At 49.7% G+C, this 15,083-nt stretch overlaps 1 protein-coding gene across 1 annotated transcript in view; it reads left to right on the top strand.

Moving 5' to 3' along the window:
* Nucleotides 1–15,083, top strand: part of KSR2 (kinase suppressor of ras 2) — a 366,625-nt gene that overhangs the window by 214,104 nt on the left and 137,438 nt on the right. The window lies entirely within an intron of this gene.

Here is a 15,083-nt window from a genome sequence, read left to right as displayed (position 1 = left end):
AACTTCTCTGCGTGGGTCTTGGGAGTATCAGGGAAGGCTTCCTGGAGGAAGAACACCTCAGCTCATGCTCAGGAGACTGGGGCTCCCTCCGTGCTCTTATTTCATGTGCGTGCGGATACATTTCCCTCTCCTCTTTTTCCGTCTCCCTTTCAGAGCCAAGAAGAAAAGCAAACCCCTGAACCTCAAGCTCCTCAGCAGCGTGGGCAGCTGTGAGAACATCCCTTCGCAGCAGCGCTCCCCGCTCCTGTGCGAGCGCTCCCTCCGCTCCTTCTTTGTGGGACATGGGCCTTTCCTGCCGTCCACCCCTCCCGTCCACACCGAGGCCAACTTCTCCGCAAGTAAGTCACCCGGGGCACCTAGGCACGCCGTCCGCCGTGCCAGGCACACTCTCCCTTTTCATTTTCTTTGGTGAAAATGCTCATGACGTGTTTGCCAAAGGGGGGCTTCATCGGTGCTCTGGAGGTCGACTGGCCATTGTCATCGGCCCCCCGTGTCCCTGCGCTTTTTGCCTGCGGGTGTGTAGGGATGACAGAGGGAAGCAAGCAGGCCGGGATTTAAAGGAAAGAAACATCAACCTTTTTCTCTCTTTTGCTTCTCAGCTGCCTGGTCACAGGTTTTCCCTTTCTCTGCTGTGGCTCAGGCTCCTGTGATTACATTTTGTAATTCTTTCCCTACCCCACGCAGGTCAACACATATAACCTTTACATCTCAAAGATGTATTTGAATTCAGACTGGGCCGAGCATGGCCTGGAGTGGTTTACATTCTGCTCCCACGAATTCTGCTGCAGACAAAGTGGTTATTGCTCTGAGTGCAAATGGAACTTTCTGGTAATCAAGGGCTGAAGTCTTCTTACAAGGCATTTAATCTTCTCTGCCCAGAGGTCCATTTTGCTGAACAGCCACAGACACGGTCAGAGTGGGGAGCCCCTGAAGAAGACCCAAACAGTCCTCCCGCCGAAGATAAGAGTTGCTGTTGACTGGGAACTCGGGAGGGGAGGGGCTGCTAGAGCGTGGAGGAAATAACCCCAGGCCCTTAATACAGCCCCAGGGGTCCCTTGTGTGTTGCTCTTCTGAGCAGTGACATTAGCGTTTACTGAGCACCAGTACTGGCAGGATCTCATTCAGTTCTCGGAATGACCCACGGTACAGATTGATTATTCCCATTGTATAGATGAGGAAATGGAAGCTTATCGATGTCAAGGAACTTGCCCCAAATCACTCAGCTATCAGTAGTTGAGCTAGGATTTGAATCTGGTTCTTTCAGACTTCGGGTATGTGAGCTTAGTCATCAACGCATGATTGGGTAACCCAGACCCCTCAAATACGCAGCCAGATGCCTCGCTCTAAATGTGGGGTTCTGTTCTTTCCCTTTATATAGAGTTTTTACACTTTTTTTTAGGGAGGCTGCGGACCCTTTAAGAAATCTATTAATTCTCTCCCGGGAGAATTGCACATGTAGTAAACATCCGGCTTATGTGTGTCAAGTGTCAAGGTCGTTGGGTTCAGAAGCTGTGCCTCAGTCCAGCTGGACAGTCGGCCCGGGGTAGAACAGCGAACTCCGTTTACAGCCCACAAATGTAGATCGTGTATCCACTGCAGGGATCAGCTGAGGGCCCGGAACCAGAAGAGACCCATGGGGACCGTTAGGAGAAGTGCCAGAGCTTGGCTTCTTTTAGTGCCCAGGGGGTGCAGGCCCTGAATCAAGCAAATCAAAATAGCGCTCACGACCGACATGCCCGAGTTCCAATCGCAGCTCTGCTACTTCTGAGCAGCGTGCCTGCCCTCGAGCAAGTTAAGAGCCTCTTTGAGCCTCAGCTCCCTCGTCTGTAAAATGGGGACAACAATAGATTCATCTCATAGATGGTGGCGAGGATTGGATAAGCTCATGTATGTCAAATTGTCTGCACTGTGCCTGGCACACAGTAAGTGCTTAATAAAAGGTAGCTATTGTTATGGTCTCTATTTACACCTTTTCCCTAATGGCATTTACATCCTCTGGCTCCATGATTAATTTGGGGGCTGTGGCTAAATGCCTTTCAGTTGGCCACCACCCCCCCCACCAACTTCCCCATGACCCTGAGGGTGCTTGGAATTGACCTTGGCATGATGCTGAGCAGCCGTCTCTGGCAGCCATCTGTCTTTGGCCATCTCCATGCTATGAGCGTGTGGCAGCATTTTGGCCACAACTCTGCACTTTAGTTTTGCCCAGAGTAGAAACATCTGTAGTTTGCTAATACAAACAAACAACAACAACAACAAAACAACAACAAAAAAACCCAAAGACTTGTGTTTTATGCCCCTGGTCCTTCCAGAAAGTGTTGTGAAAATTCACCAAGGCTCCTGGCTGTCACGCCTGCCCTGGTCTGCATCTGAGAGGAGTGACTTCTCCATCTGCCTGTGGGTGGGAGTAAAGTCCTTAATTAAAATCAGCTTTTGGCACTAAGAAACCCATAGGAGCACAGTTGCCTCTTTGGACAGTCCTGGCCTTTGAGTGCAAAGACGTCACCCTTTGACCTCCCAGAAAGGAAAAAGATAGCATTTTGAGTTTCACTGGGAGAATGGGTGTGTAACCCAAATAGTAGCTGGGACCCCATGGACGAGTCCCATTTCTGTTGGTCCTAAATGGAGGCAGCCTGGTGGCACAGGCTCCTGACTGGGAAACGGGGAGCTCTCTGGTAGTGCCTTGGTGCTGCCACCAATGGCCCGTGTGACCTTTGTCCCTGCCTTGTCACAGTCGTTGAGGCAGGCGTTGTTATTCCCATTATATAGATAAGGAAACTGAGGCTCAGAAGGCGAATGGTCTTGCCTGTACTGTAGGTTTTGAACCCAGATCTGACTCTAGCCTGCATTCTGTCTCTTCAGTGCAGCAAATTCCTTTCTCTTTCTGAGTCTCAGTTTCCCCAGCTGCAGAGTAAGAGACTCCACGATGGTCTATTTCAGAGCTTAGAGACTCTGCGATTCTAAGACTTACCCAGTGAGCTTTTCCTAGGCACATCTTTTGACCCACTTAGAATGCTGATTTTGGAGACCCTGGGCGGGGCTGCTGGGAGAACACAGGTGCCCGGTGCTGGTTCCCCCTTGCTTGTAATAATCCCACTCTCTTGCCACTCGGAGTTTCAGAAGAGAACCTTCTGTGCCACCCTTTCTCCCGCTGGCCCAGCCAAGGGAGCCCCTGAGACCGCGTCCCTGCCAGGCTGAGCCTGTCAGCCTGTTTGTCACTATTGGCTCTGGCTGTGCCTTTGCTGTGAAGAGAGGTGATACACCACCTTGTTACCCCTGACCGTAATGCCTGGAGACAGCATTAGGCTGATCTGACTGTAGAATAGCAGAGCCTCAGACCCTCAGGGTGCTCGTCCACCTCCGATGGGCTGGAAGAAGGACTTCACATCCTTGGGACTTTCTCTACTTCTCTAGTGTGGGGGTGCTGAGCAGGGGAGGGAGGGGGTGGCAGGAGTCCTATTCATCTGTCTCCATGGAGGAACCTGTCTCCAAGGTTAGCCATGGACAAAACACAAAATACTAAATTCTACTGCTCAACGTGGAGGATGCTGACTCAGGAGTGAATCTGCCTCCTGGAGGAGGAGAGAACAGTGGACTTAGCGTATTTATTCCATGTTTATTCCGTGTTGCATCTGGGCGCACCACGTTACCCTGGTGCTGTCTGATTGGATGCCGTCCACCGATGGACCATTTTTGGTCCAACAAGCTGTGTGCTCGTGGGACCTTGTAGGTTATCTCTGATCTCAGCTGGCTTAGGTCAGGCAGCCTCTGTGATCCCTGTAAAGAGACTTTTTCAGAGTGAAAAAAAAAAAAATGCTGCCTTGCTGGAAAGTCATTATTCATTACCGGTTGATGGAAGTGATTTTGGGTTTATAGCAACTAAGTGGTTGCTGACATGTCATTGAGCAAGTCACCAAACCCCTGAGTCCGTTTCTACCCTGCAAGGATGTAGTGAGGACAAAACGAGGAGGACATGTAAATTTCCCAGCACAGGGCGGGCGCTTGGAATACTGAGCCTCGACAAAGGGTAGCTTTGGGAGCTATTGCCATATGTGATGCGATGGAATAGCTTGTAACAATGATGACAATGGTCATGATAATAGCAACTGACTTTTATTCTGTGTTGACGATGTTCCAAGCATTGTCAATTACATTATTTCGCTTAAGCTTCGCAGTCCTCCATAAGGTGGGTACCGTGATGGCCCCCATTTTACAGATGAAGAAACTGGGGCTGGGAGGGTTTAAGTAACTGGCCCCAGGTCACAAAGTCAGGAAGGAGGTGGGGTTTGTACTCCTATGAATCCGCCATCCTACAGTCTTGCAGAATGAAATCGCAATCTTGTCTTCACCGAAATTTGCTCGCTCATCACGTAGGGGCCTTAACTTGTTCAAGTTGTCTCTCTGGCACCCTTGAGAGATTGTGTCGTGGGGACAGCCTCATTCCAAGGCTGCCTCGTGTTCACCAGCATGCCGTGTTCACTCAGAGAGCAGCACCCACGCCAGCTCACCCGTCCTTAGGCCACAGGACTGCAGTGTTGATATTCAGGGCATCCATTGTCCCAGGTGCTGGCCGTCCCTTTGGGGGCCGGGCAGCTGCAGAAAGCAGCCGCAAGAACTGAGTCGTGGACAGCTTCCCTTCTGCGCCTCATTCATCCCGGACATCTCTGGTGCGAGATGAGAAATGACCGGGTACTTTTGCCACCTGCAGTCTTCCAGGCGTTTCTTTATGAGCTTGCCTGTGCGGTTGAACACATCAGGGCAGCAGCTACCAAAGGGAACAAATGACTGATGATTCCTAGACTTCCCCATCTTGGTCCTAATGACACCAGCTGGGGTTTTATATGAGGTCCCTGTCTCAGGAAACATTGTCCTTCACGAGGTGTCTTGAAAGACAGCATGCCCTCACCTGGCTCCATCTCACCCTGCTCTCACCTCATCTCTTCTCCAGGCAACTCCTGTTCCTCATCCTGGGGCGCAGGCGATGGGTAGTTGACCCTCAGTTGAAGGCCTGGCCTCGTGTGCCTGACGCTGAGTCAGAAGGTTGATTTGTTGAAGGAGGCAGCAGCAAGTAGCAATAAAGACTGATGACGCCAGACTATGTACTCCCAAGAAACCAGCCACTGGAAGGGTTTGAAAGAGACTCAGGATGGGGGTGATTATATAATGGGGTTTAATGAGGCTTGAAGCCAAGGTTCATTACCCACCTTGCAAGAGGGGGAGGAAGGGCGCGTGTCTTGACAGAAGTTTGCTGCCTGAACCACACATTCTCGTCTCAGCATTAGGAGAGATTTTAAGAAGTTTGGGTCTGACCTGGCTCGGTGGTGGCCATTCCATGTATACCATCGGAGTAACCCAAAGAACTCTTCTTCTCCAGAATGAGGCGGAAATGCTGCTCCCCGCCCTCCCTTCTCCCCCCTCCCCCCAACAGATGCAGAAAGCACCTGTGTCGCCTGGCGTCTGTGCTGTATTTTAGAAATGCAGGTCTCAGCTGGTCCCTAACACGTACTGACTGTCTGCTACTTGCCAGGTAGGCACTGATCTAGGTGCTTTGTAGGCATCAAAATATGTATACCTGGAAACAAATAAAATGATACAGAAATGTTTATATTGGAAAAACATGGGCCCCTGACCGCATCCCTCTCCCAGTCATGCTTTTTAAAAACTCTTCCTGGGTCTTATTCTTTTCATGGTCACTAACACAGTTTAAACCAGATTGTGCCAGGGTTTCTCAAAATGCGTCTCAGGCCAGCAGCGTTATGATCACCTGAAAGCTTGCTAGAAATGCAAATTCTTGCTTTCCTCCTTCCAGACCTACTGAATCAGAAGCTCTGGGGAGGGGTCCAGCTGTCCGAGTTTTCACCAGCCCTCCAGAGGATTCTGCAGGCTAAGAACCACTCGATTACATGATGATTTTTATTTTTTAGATTTTTATTTCGATTTAATTTCAAACTTACAAAAAAGTTGCAAGAACAGTGCAAAGGACTCCTGGACCCCTTTTACTCAGATTCATCAGTGTGTAATCTGCCACCCCCACCCCATTTTCTGTCTCTCTTATCTTTAGGAGCCATTTGAGATTAGGTTGCATACTCTCTTACATAACCAGACAGAGTGACCAGATTCGGTAAACTTGACTTTGAATTCAGACTTTTATCTAACCATATTCCAACTTCAGCAATTGTCCCAATAATCTCCTTTATCTTTTTTTTTTTTTTTTGACATACCATCCAACGCAGGACCACATGTTCCATTTAGCAGCTGTGTTAAGCTCAAACATCCCCTTAGCCTTTGCTGTTTGTGACTTGGACGTCTTTTGACGAGGAGAGACCAGCTGCTTTACTGAATATCCCTCAGTTTGGGTTTGTCTGATGTTTTCTTGTGGTTAGACTCAGGCTATGCATTCTTGGGCAGGACTTCTACTTAAGTGGTGTTATGTCCTCCTTAGTACATCCCTTCTTTGAGGGACCAGGGCTGCCGGATCTTGGAATTTTTCAAAAGAAGTCAGAGACCGTGACTTTTATGAGAAATCGCCCAGTTTAAAAATGGTAGCGCTCAATGAAAAAATCTCTTAGCATCACATGACGCGGTACTAAATAACCCCCCCAGGTTTGTGTGTCGGTTGTATTCGATCTTGAGGCTTCCCGTTTTAACCTCTGCTCTAGAATCATAGTGGTCAGAACCGGCAGGGGCCTCAGAAATTATCGAGTCCAACCCCTCACTTTACAGATGGGAAAACTGAGGTCAGAGAGTAGAAGGGACTTGCTCAGAGTAACAGAGCTGGGGTTTGAAGCCAGGACCCCTGATGCCCAGCTAATGGCTCTCTCCATGACACCGAGATGGTTGCAAAACCATAGTCTTCGCTGCTGCTAAAAGTGCTCCAGGGGAAGGAAGCAATGTCTTTGTTTAACAGGTGACATGTCTTGTGTGTCTGGAAGGCTATGGATGTGTGTGTGTGTGTGTGTGTGTGTGTGTGTGGTGCATGCATGTGGGTGTGTATGTACAATACAAGGCCACTTCTAGGGTTTTTATCATCAGCTCGCCTCTGGTCTGCCTGCATGTTTTGCCATTCCTGCCTTACACAGTTTGGGCTCAGCAAGCGATAGACAACCTTAGATCTTTTGTTATGATTGCTCCCACCAGGAAGTGTAGCAACAAAAATTGGTTGGTAAGTGGTTGGCGTTAGGAGCCGGGGGCGGGGGAGGGGGCGGGGGCGGGGGAGGCATTTGTATCTTTTGGAGCGAGTCCTTTTCTTCCGTCAAGTACACAGAGTCAGCGTGGGCAGCCCCATTCCCTGTCATCAGGACCTGAGTCTGGTTGTGCCTTTGTCCCGGTAACACTCCTCAGGGAGGAATTCTCTGACTTAAGCTGATTTCATAGCACCAGGAAAAGAAATAGCAAGTAACACAGCTGTAGAACTATACAGTGCAGACCAGGCATTCACACTCCTTATCCATGCTCCTGCATCCCCATTCTGCACAGATGAGGAAACTGATAGCCCGCGAGGAGAAATCTGTGCTTAGAGGCTACACAGTGCACCAGCGCCAAGAATAGAAAACACAGCGCCGTTAGGTTAAAAGTTGCACGTGCTCTCTGCCTGTAACTGGCCTGCCCTAATGTCCTTGAGACGGTGGCTTGTGGCTTCGTGGATTGTTTGAATCAAATTTACTTCCCCCACAGCAACAAAACTGGGTCTTCTCTAGTGGCCCCATCTTGCGTATCTACACAGTTGGGCAGGTCTATATTTTATTTAAGTGTGACCTTTGGCCCTTCCTCTCCATGGTGCCCCATCTCCAAGTCTTGCTGAGTTAACCTTTTAAGTCAGAGGTCAGCAAACTTTTTCTGTACAGATAGTAAATATTTTCAGTTTTGCAGGTCATGTGGTCTCCATCACACCTACTCGACTCTGCTCTTAGAGCATAAAACAGCCATGGACAATAACAAAATGAGCGGCTGTGGTTGTATTCCAATAAAGTTTTACTTACAAAAACTGGCCAGGGGCCAGATGTGACTAACAGGATGTAAACTGCGACCTCTGTTCTTCCGCTTTTTTCCATCTCCTTCTCCATCCCCACCACCCTGGTCCAAACTATGAAACAGTCTCCAAATGGATCTTTCCATATCCACTTTGGCCCCAAATCCAATCAATCAAAGTGATCTCCAAGTGAGAATCTGGCCCCCGAACCCAGATTAAAATTCTGCCACAATTACCTATTGTTCACAGGCGTGACAACCGAGATCCTTAACATGGCCTTCAAGGTCCTGGGCGGGCTGGCTGCTGCCCCCGCATCTAGTCTCTTCTTGCTCATGACTGTATCTGCAGTGCTTTGTATGGAGCTAACACATGTAGGTGTTTTCGAATGGACGATAACATTTTTGAGCATTCCCTTTGCGGCCAGCACTGTGAGCCTTCAGCCGTTCACGATCGAGAGGACAAAGGAGAAAGGCTTCCACTTGTTGCCCTCCTGGGCCGCAGAGCTGGCTGGTTTTGGCATCTCCGAGGCAGGAGCTGAAGTTGCTGGGCTTTGGTGGAATCTGTGGGGTTTTATGGATGATTCTCTTGCCTTAACTGACCAGAGAAGCAAGTGTCCAAGCAAAATTGCCCCAAACTATTTTGTTGATTGGAAAATCAGATTTTTATCACCGCACGGTGGTCCTGACATACAGCTTGAGACTCATGGTTATGAGCAACAGATAATCAAACTTGAGCTTTTTTTTTTTTGTATGGTGACTTATTGGCACATGTAACTGAAAAGTCCAGGGCTTATGTGGGCTTCAGGCATGGCTGGGTCTAGGGGCTCAGTTTCTGTCAGGACTCTGTCTCTCTATATCGCTCAGCTCTGCTTTTCTCCAGGATGTCTTCACCTTTGGGCTTTATGTGGTAGCAAGATGACCCCAGAAGCCCCAGCCTCTTCCCTGTTCTGGTCCATAGTGGGAAGCGAGATTATTTAGGTCTGAGTTTCACTGATTCAACCCAGGTGGCCATGTGCTTGCTTCTAAACCAGTCGGTAAGATCAGGGAAATGGGATGGAAACTTACCGGCTTAACCCTGGGCTTAGAAATTGAGGATTTTGTCTCCCTGCGCCCCCATGTTGCTCTGATCAAGGCCTCTGTTAACACATTTCTCCCCTCTGCTGAAAGTCAGGGCATCGCCAGGCAGGAGTGGGGGCAAGGGCACTTGGCGCCCGTATCCATCTCCCCCTCTTTCTCCTCCCTTCCCTGTTTACTCTCCCTTGCTCCTACCTTGTCACATCTGTCCGTCTGTGTCTGTGGAGTAGCCACTTTCTTTTTCTGTTAGTTTTCCCCTGGAACAGTGTCGCCCACCTCTCCTCTCCCTGCACGTCACCTTCCTGCTCAGCCCGCTTTCCCTTTCTCTCTCTCGGTCCCTTTCCGTCTCTCCTCTCCCTCCTTACACATCTTCCAGCCTCCCGTGCTCTGCCAGCTGCTCTGTGCTGTGTTCTTCGATAGAGATGATCTGGAGATGGTCAGTGGGGGGCTGGAGGGAGGACTAACCAACCCCCTCCCTCCTGAAACCAGAGCACCTGTCTTTTGGGATTTAGCACTTAGGATTTGGTGCTAAGTGCTGAGGAGAGGGAGGAAGGCAGGTGGCAGAGGTGTCCTGTCAGGGGCAGGGGCTGGCGTGCCTCTTCCCAGTGAACCCCACTGCTGATCCCATCGTGACAGACCTGCAGTCTTAGGTCCTTAGGTGTTCCCTGGCGTGGCCCCAGCCTGCCTCCAGCCAGCATCATTATTTTCTGTTTTTCCAAGCCTTCCCGGCAGCCTTTGGCCTCAGTGTTCTCTGGGAACCCCAGGAGCCACTGTGAGTGGCACCAGCACATCAGTGGTTCTCTCCAGGAGGCCACTAACCCCCTTCGGGACATGTCAGGACCCTATGGGAATGGGAAGCAGCATGATGTCGTAGAATGCCCAGGGACTGTCCCACAGCCTGGCCCCAAGCATCAGGCTCACTTCAGGCCACCACCACACCTCTCTATAAAATAGGCTAATGATGTAGTCTCCCTGACCTCACAGATCTGCGTGAGGAGCAAATGAACCAGTGAGACACGTGAGCTGTCACAGGCTGTAAACTGCCGTGTGAACGTTCAAGCCAGGGGTCAGCCACTTTTTCTCTGAAGGACCAGAGAGCAAGTATTTTCAGTTTTGTAGGTCCACAGTCTCTGACACAACAACTCAACTCTTTCGAAGTAGCCTGACCGCAATCTTATGCCATCAAACGGGCAGGCTTCATTTCAATAAAGCTTTATTTACAGAGACAGGCAGTGGGCCAGATTTGGCTCAGACTTCCGAGCGAAACAAGTCTTGGTCTCAGATCCCAGCTGTGCCCCCTAAAGGCTGTGAGGCCTTGGGTAAGTGAGCTCTCTGAGCCTCAGTTTCTCATCTGCAAAGTTAGAAGAAGACTCGGGACTCCCTCATAGGGTGGTTGCAAGGTTAAATCAGAGAATGCATGTAAACTTCTAGCACAGTGTTGGCACGTGGTGAAGAGGTAATAATTGGGAGTGCAGGAAGAACCCAAGCAGTGCGTTTTTCGGTGAGGCTTCTCCATCACTTCACGGTTGGTCTTCAGGAGATGCCAAGGGCCCGTCTCCTCTGTCAGGGGCTAACCTGCCCACAGCACGGTTCATCTACACCGAGGTGATTGCTCCATCATGACCCCTTCCAAGCAGTCTGCGATTCTGTGTCCAGGGATAATGGATGGGGAGGGAGACTATGAAATCGAGTTTTGCTCAAGGGACGATATGGCCTTTGCATATGTGTAAACTTAGCAGCTGTATAGTGTGGGGGATCTAGTGGTCTAGGGAGAGGAGGTGGTCCTTACTTACCCACTTTCTCTTCCTTTTAGAAATTCCACAGAACCCAGACAGAGGGATGGGGTAATTGGTAAAACCCAGAGAGGGGTGTCTGACTTAGAGACCTCTAAGATTGCATTTGTCAGGGCTTTTTCTGAAGCAAGTAACGGGGATCCACCACACACTGGCTTCAGCAAATAAAAGGGAACTTGCTGGCTCATGAAAAAAAAAAAAAATCTAGGTGTAAACAAGGGCTTCAGGAATGGCTGGATCCAGGAGTTCACTGTCATCGGGACATGCTCTTTCTGTCTCTCCATCTCACAGTCCTGATCTCCCTCTTGGGGGTTTCATTCTTAGTTAGGCTCCCCTTTTATGGTGGCCCTTGGCTACTCCAAGCTTCCATTTTAACAGGTCTAAGTGCATCAGAAAAAAGTCCTCGTATTACCTAGTATTAGGTCTGATGGGGCACACTGATGTCTATCCTGAGCCAGTCACTCTAGTCAGAAGTAATATGTGTGGCCTGCGTCACGGGCTCACTCCTAAAGCTGTGTACGGAGTCAACTCCACCAAACCAGCCTGGTTATGGTCAAGGGGAATGGATATCCAAGAAAGCCAGGGTGGTGTAACTCCCAGAATAAGGATGCTGAGCGGGCAAGGGCAACAACTGCCCCCTATAAAAATGCACTGGCCTTTGGGTTTGGCACCTGTGATTCCTGTGCTCACTCATTTCTCTCCTCATTGAGTAGCTGGGAAGAAATATGAAGGATTATTAATTCTGAAGAAGAACGTGCCCTAATTTTCTAAGTATTCCCCTCGCCGCTGACCTGAGATTCCCACTTTCAGAAACTGTCAGTGGGAACTGTTTTTTTCCCTTCACTATCAGCTTTCAGCTGGCCATGAAGCAAGAAGGACCAGCTTTTAGCCTGGTGGTTCTCAGCCTTGGTCGTACATGCAAGTCACCCAGATGGGGGGCTTTTAAACATTCTGATTCCCAGGCTGCACCCTAGTCCAATGACATCAGAGTCCTTGGAGAGTGGGGGTGTCAGTACTTTTTAAAGCTCTCTGGGTGATTGCAGTGTGCAGCCCAGGTCAAGAACCACTGATCCAGCTGGAGGCGCCAGTGTATTCAGAAGCCGTCCTAGGTAAAGCTAAGCTCTTGTGGGATTTTCTGAACTCCTGTAACTTCAGTGTAGGTGCTGTGAACTTTTCCCAACTTAAGCCGTAGACATAAATAGAAGACGAGTTTTGGACTGCGATGCGATTTCACGTGATTCGCAGGTGCTGAGGCCCCACTGGGGCCATAATTCACCAGCTCCGTTCCTGCTTACTCACACACTGATTGACTGTCAGATTATCTGGTCCCCTTGCCGCATCTTCAGCTGAGCTGGCACCGAAGTCTGCTCAGGCCCCTGAATGCACATTTGCAGGGGTAGAGGAAGTGGGTGGGCAGGCAGGTGTGAAATACAGACAGAACTGCAGTTCCTGGGGGGACAACAGATCAGACAATGGAGACAGGGCCAATGAGGAGACTTCGGCAGCTGTCCAGAGGGGCCTGAAACTTCACCATTCCCTACTCAAAGGTCATTCATTCATTCAGCAGATGTTTGTGTAGGACCTGCAAAGTCAGGTGCTGTGTGCCTGTGTCAGAATAAAATTGTTGATCCGGCACCTGAGGTTTAAAACAAGAGACTCTGGCAGTTCTAAGGACTGTCTCCCAGGTCCAGCCACATCGGGAGGATCTCTCTCTCATCTCTCTCAGGCTGCACCCATAATCTGGGTATTTAACAAGCTCCCAAGAAATTACAATACAGAGACCCAGCCCCCAGACCAGGGTTGAGACTTGGTGATGTTTTCAACCAGCTGCCAGCAGTATTAAAAGACACACACACACACACACACACACACACACACACACACACACACACACACACACACAACGAGAAACATACACCGTTTCCAGGAGGCATGCTAGTGAACTTAATAAACAGCCCTTTAGTTGGAGACCGTGTCCTTCAGATCTTTTTGGTGTTAAATGTCCTTTTTAAAGTGACATGATGGGTAATTACAGATGGCGATTGTATTTTCTGTGGTGTCCTTACTTGGAAAGAAAGGTCGCCGACCCTAGGCAGTCCCCCGCTTATTAAACTTACTGGCCCGTAAAATTCAAGTCAGGAACCCTTTTTCTAGTTTGGAGTTTAAAAGGTTGATTATTAATACTATTCGGTAACAATCTGTTTCTTAAAAAAGAATCTCATGTAAACCCCCAACATCTGAATGAGCAGAAAAAAGTGGACTTGTTGTGGGTTACGTGCAGCAGGGGGCCTGGTGTCCCATCCCCTGGTCCTCCGCTTCCTCCTGTCCCCTGACAGTGGTGACCCCTGAGATGCTTCTCTGAAACTCAATTTAGAAACTGCTATCCTAGAAATTTCTTTAAATATTATAAATGGGAAACCTGAGGCCGTGAGAGGAAAACGTTTCCTCAAATTTCTGATTTCTAATTGGGTTCAGTCATCTCAAGGCTGACATGTCACTGAGGAATTAAAAAGGACCCTGCCCCGCCAACCCCAGTGTGGATTTAGCTCCTGCAGGAATGGGGGATGGGGGATGGGGTCTTCATTGTAACAACCCCAGGAGGTGGGGTCTGATTTTCTCGCATTGGAAGAGGAGAAGGTCGTCCGGGGGGGAAGTTCTGTGGCTTTCTCAGAGTCTGCAGCCTGTGGGGACAGGCTCTTCAGATTAAAGCATTTTCCTAAACCTCTTCCTGACCAAGACAGAGGAAAGGCTGTGGATCAGGGCTTGGTTTATCTTGCGGTTCAGAGCTCTTTTAGGCTTTCTTGTGCCACAAAACCGGCTCTAAAGTCTTGGGGGCGGGGGTGGACTATGGCTTTTCCAACAGTATAAGTTGATCGCTTCAAAAGTCATTCCTCCGTCTGTCCATCGGACTAAATATATTGTTGAGTGCCTAGTCCCTGTGTGGGTAGCAGGGGTATGGGGATGAATAGATATTCAAGATCTCCATCCTCCTGGAACCTCCAGACTGTGGGGGAGACAGGTAAAACAGAGCTGCTTATGTCGGTGATAAGAGCTGCAAAGTGGGTGTCTAAGATGCTGTGAAAATTAAAACGGGGGTGGGGGGAGGTGATGGAGCAGGGATGCCTAATCTAACCAGGGGATCCGGAAAGGCTTCCATGAGCAAGTGGCAGTTTACACTGAGACTTGATGGCTCCGAAGGGCCAGCCAGGTATCAAATGGGCAGGACGTGCATTGAAGGCCGAAGGAACAGCCTGTGTTGAAGGAGTTGACAGGTTTAGGAATACAGGTGCTTGTGGATGGAGCAGGGCAGAGAGAGATGAAGGCGAGACTGGAGAGGTGAGCAGATTTGGAGCTTTAGTGTTGGGGTTTTATCTGAGTGTCGGGGGATGCTTTTAAGCCTTGGGCTCAGGCACCAGCTCACCTGTGCTGTTTCCACCCTCCCCTTCAGTGACAACTTCTGTTTGACAGGTGTGTCTGCCATAGGTTGAATTGAGCTCCCCTAAAACATACGTAGAGGACCTAGCCCCCAGTACCTCAGAATATGATCTTACTTGGAAACGGGTCCTTTGCAAAAGTGATTAGTCACGTTACAACGGGGTCATACTGGAGGAGGGTAGGATCTTAATCTAATATGACTGGTGTCCTTCTAAGAAGAGGGAAATTTAGACACAGAGACAGAAACCCACAAGGAGGGCATCATGTGACCATAGAGCAGAGGTCGAGGGAAGCAGATGTGAGCCAAGGAACCCCACGGGTGGCAGGCCACCACCAGAAGCCGGAAGAGGGAAGGAAAGGTTCCTCTGGTCATAGATGGACACCGGATTTCTGGGCTCCAAAACTGAGAGGACGCATTTTTGCTGCTTGAAGCCACCCAGTTTGGGGCACTTTGTTACGGTGGCCCGAGGACACTAACGAGAGTCTGTAGGGGTCCGTCTTCAGCCCTGGAAGCATGCGAGTGCTGTGTAGATGAGTCGGTCTCCCGGTGACTGTAATCAGTCTGGGAGTCAACTAGGTCCTTTTTGGGAAAATGGCATGAGCTCTCCTCAGCTGTGAAATTGCTCATCAGTCAATGCGTTCGAGTGATCGCCTCGCAGATGGCCTCCCAGTGACCATAAAGAGTTAAGTGCTGCTTCTTCCCCAAAATGGCATGGGCTCCCCGGACGGCTGTTTGCCGAGAAAGAGAATCTGGACATGCAGCCCATGAGGGTTCTTGGTGGAGGAGGGGGTGGGAGCCAGTTAGACACAGTT

The sequence above is a fragment of the Pteropus vampyrus genome, unplaced genomic scaffold, assembly GCF_000151845.1.
Source record: "Pteropus vampyrus isolate Shadow unplaced genomic scaffold, Pvam_2.0 Scaffold23, whole genome shotgun sequence".
NCBI classification, from domain to species: domain Eukaryota; kingdom Metazoa; phylum Chordata; class Mammalia; order Chiroptera; family Pteropodidae; genus Pteropus; species Pteropus vampyrus.
The sequence above is the reverse complement of the archived record's forward strand: the minus strand, read 5'-3'. Positions and strand labels throughout refer to the sequence as shown.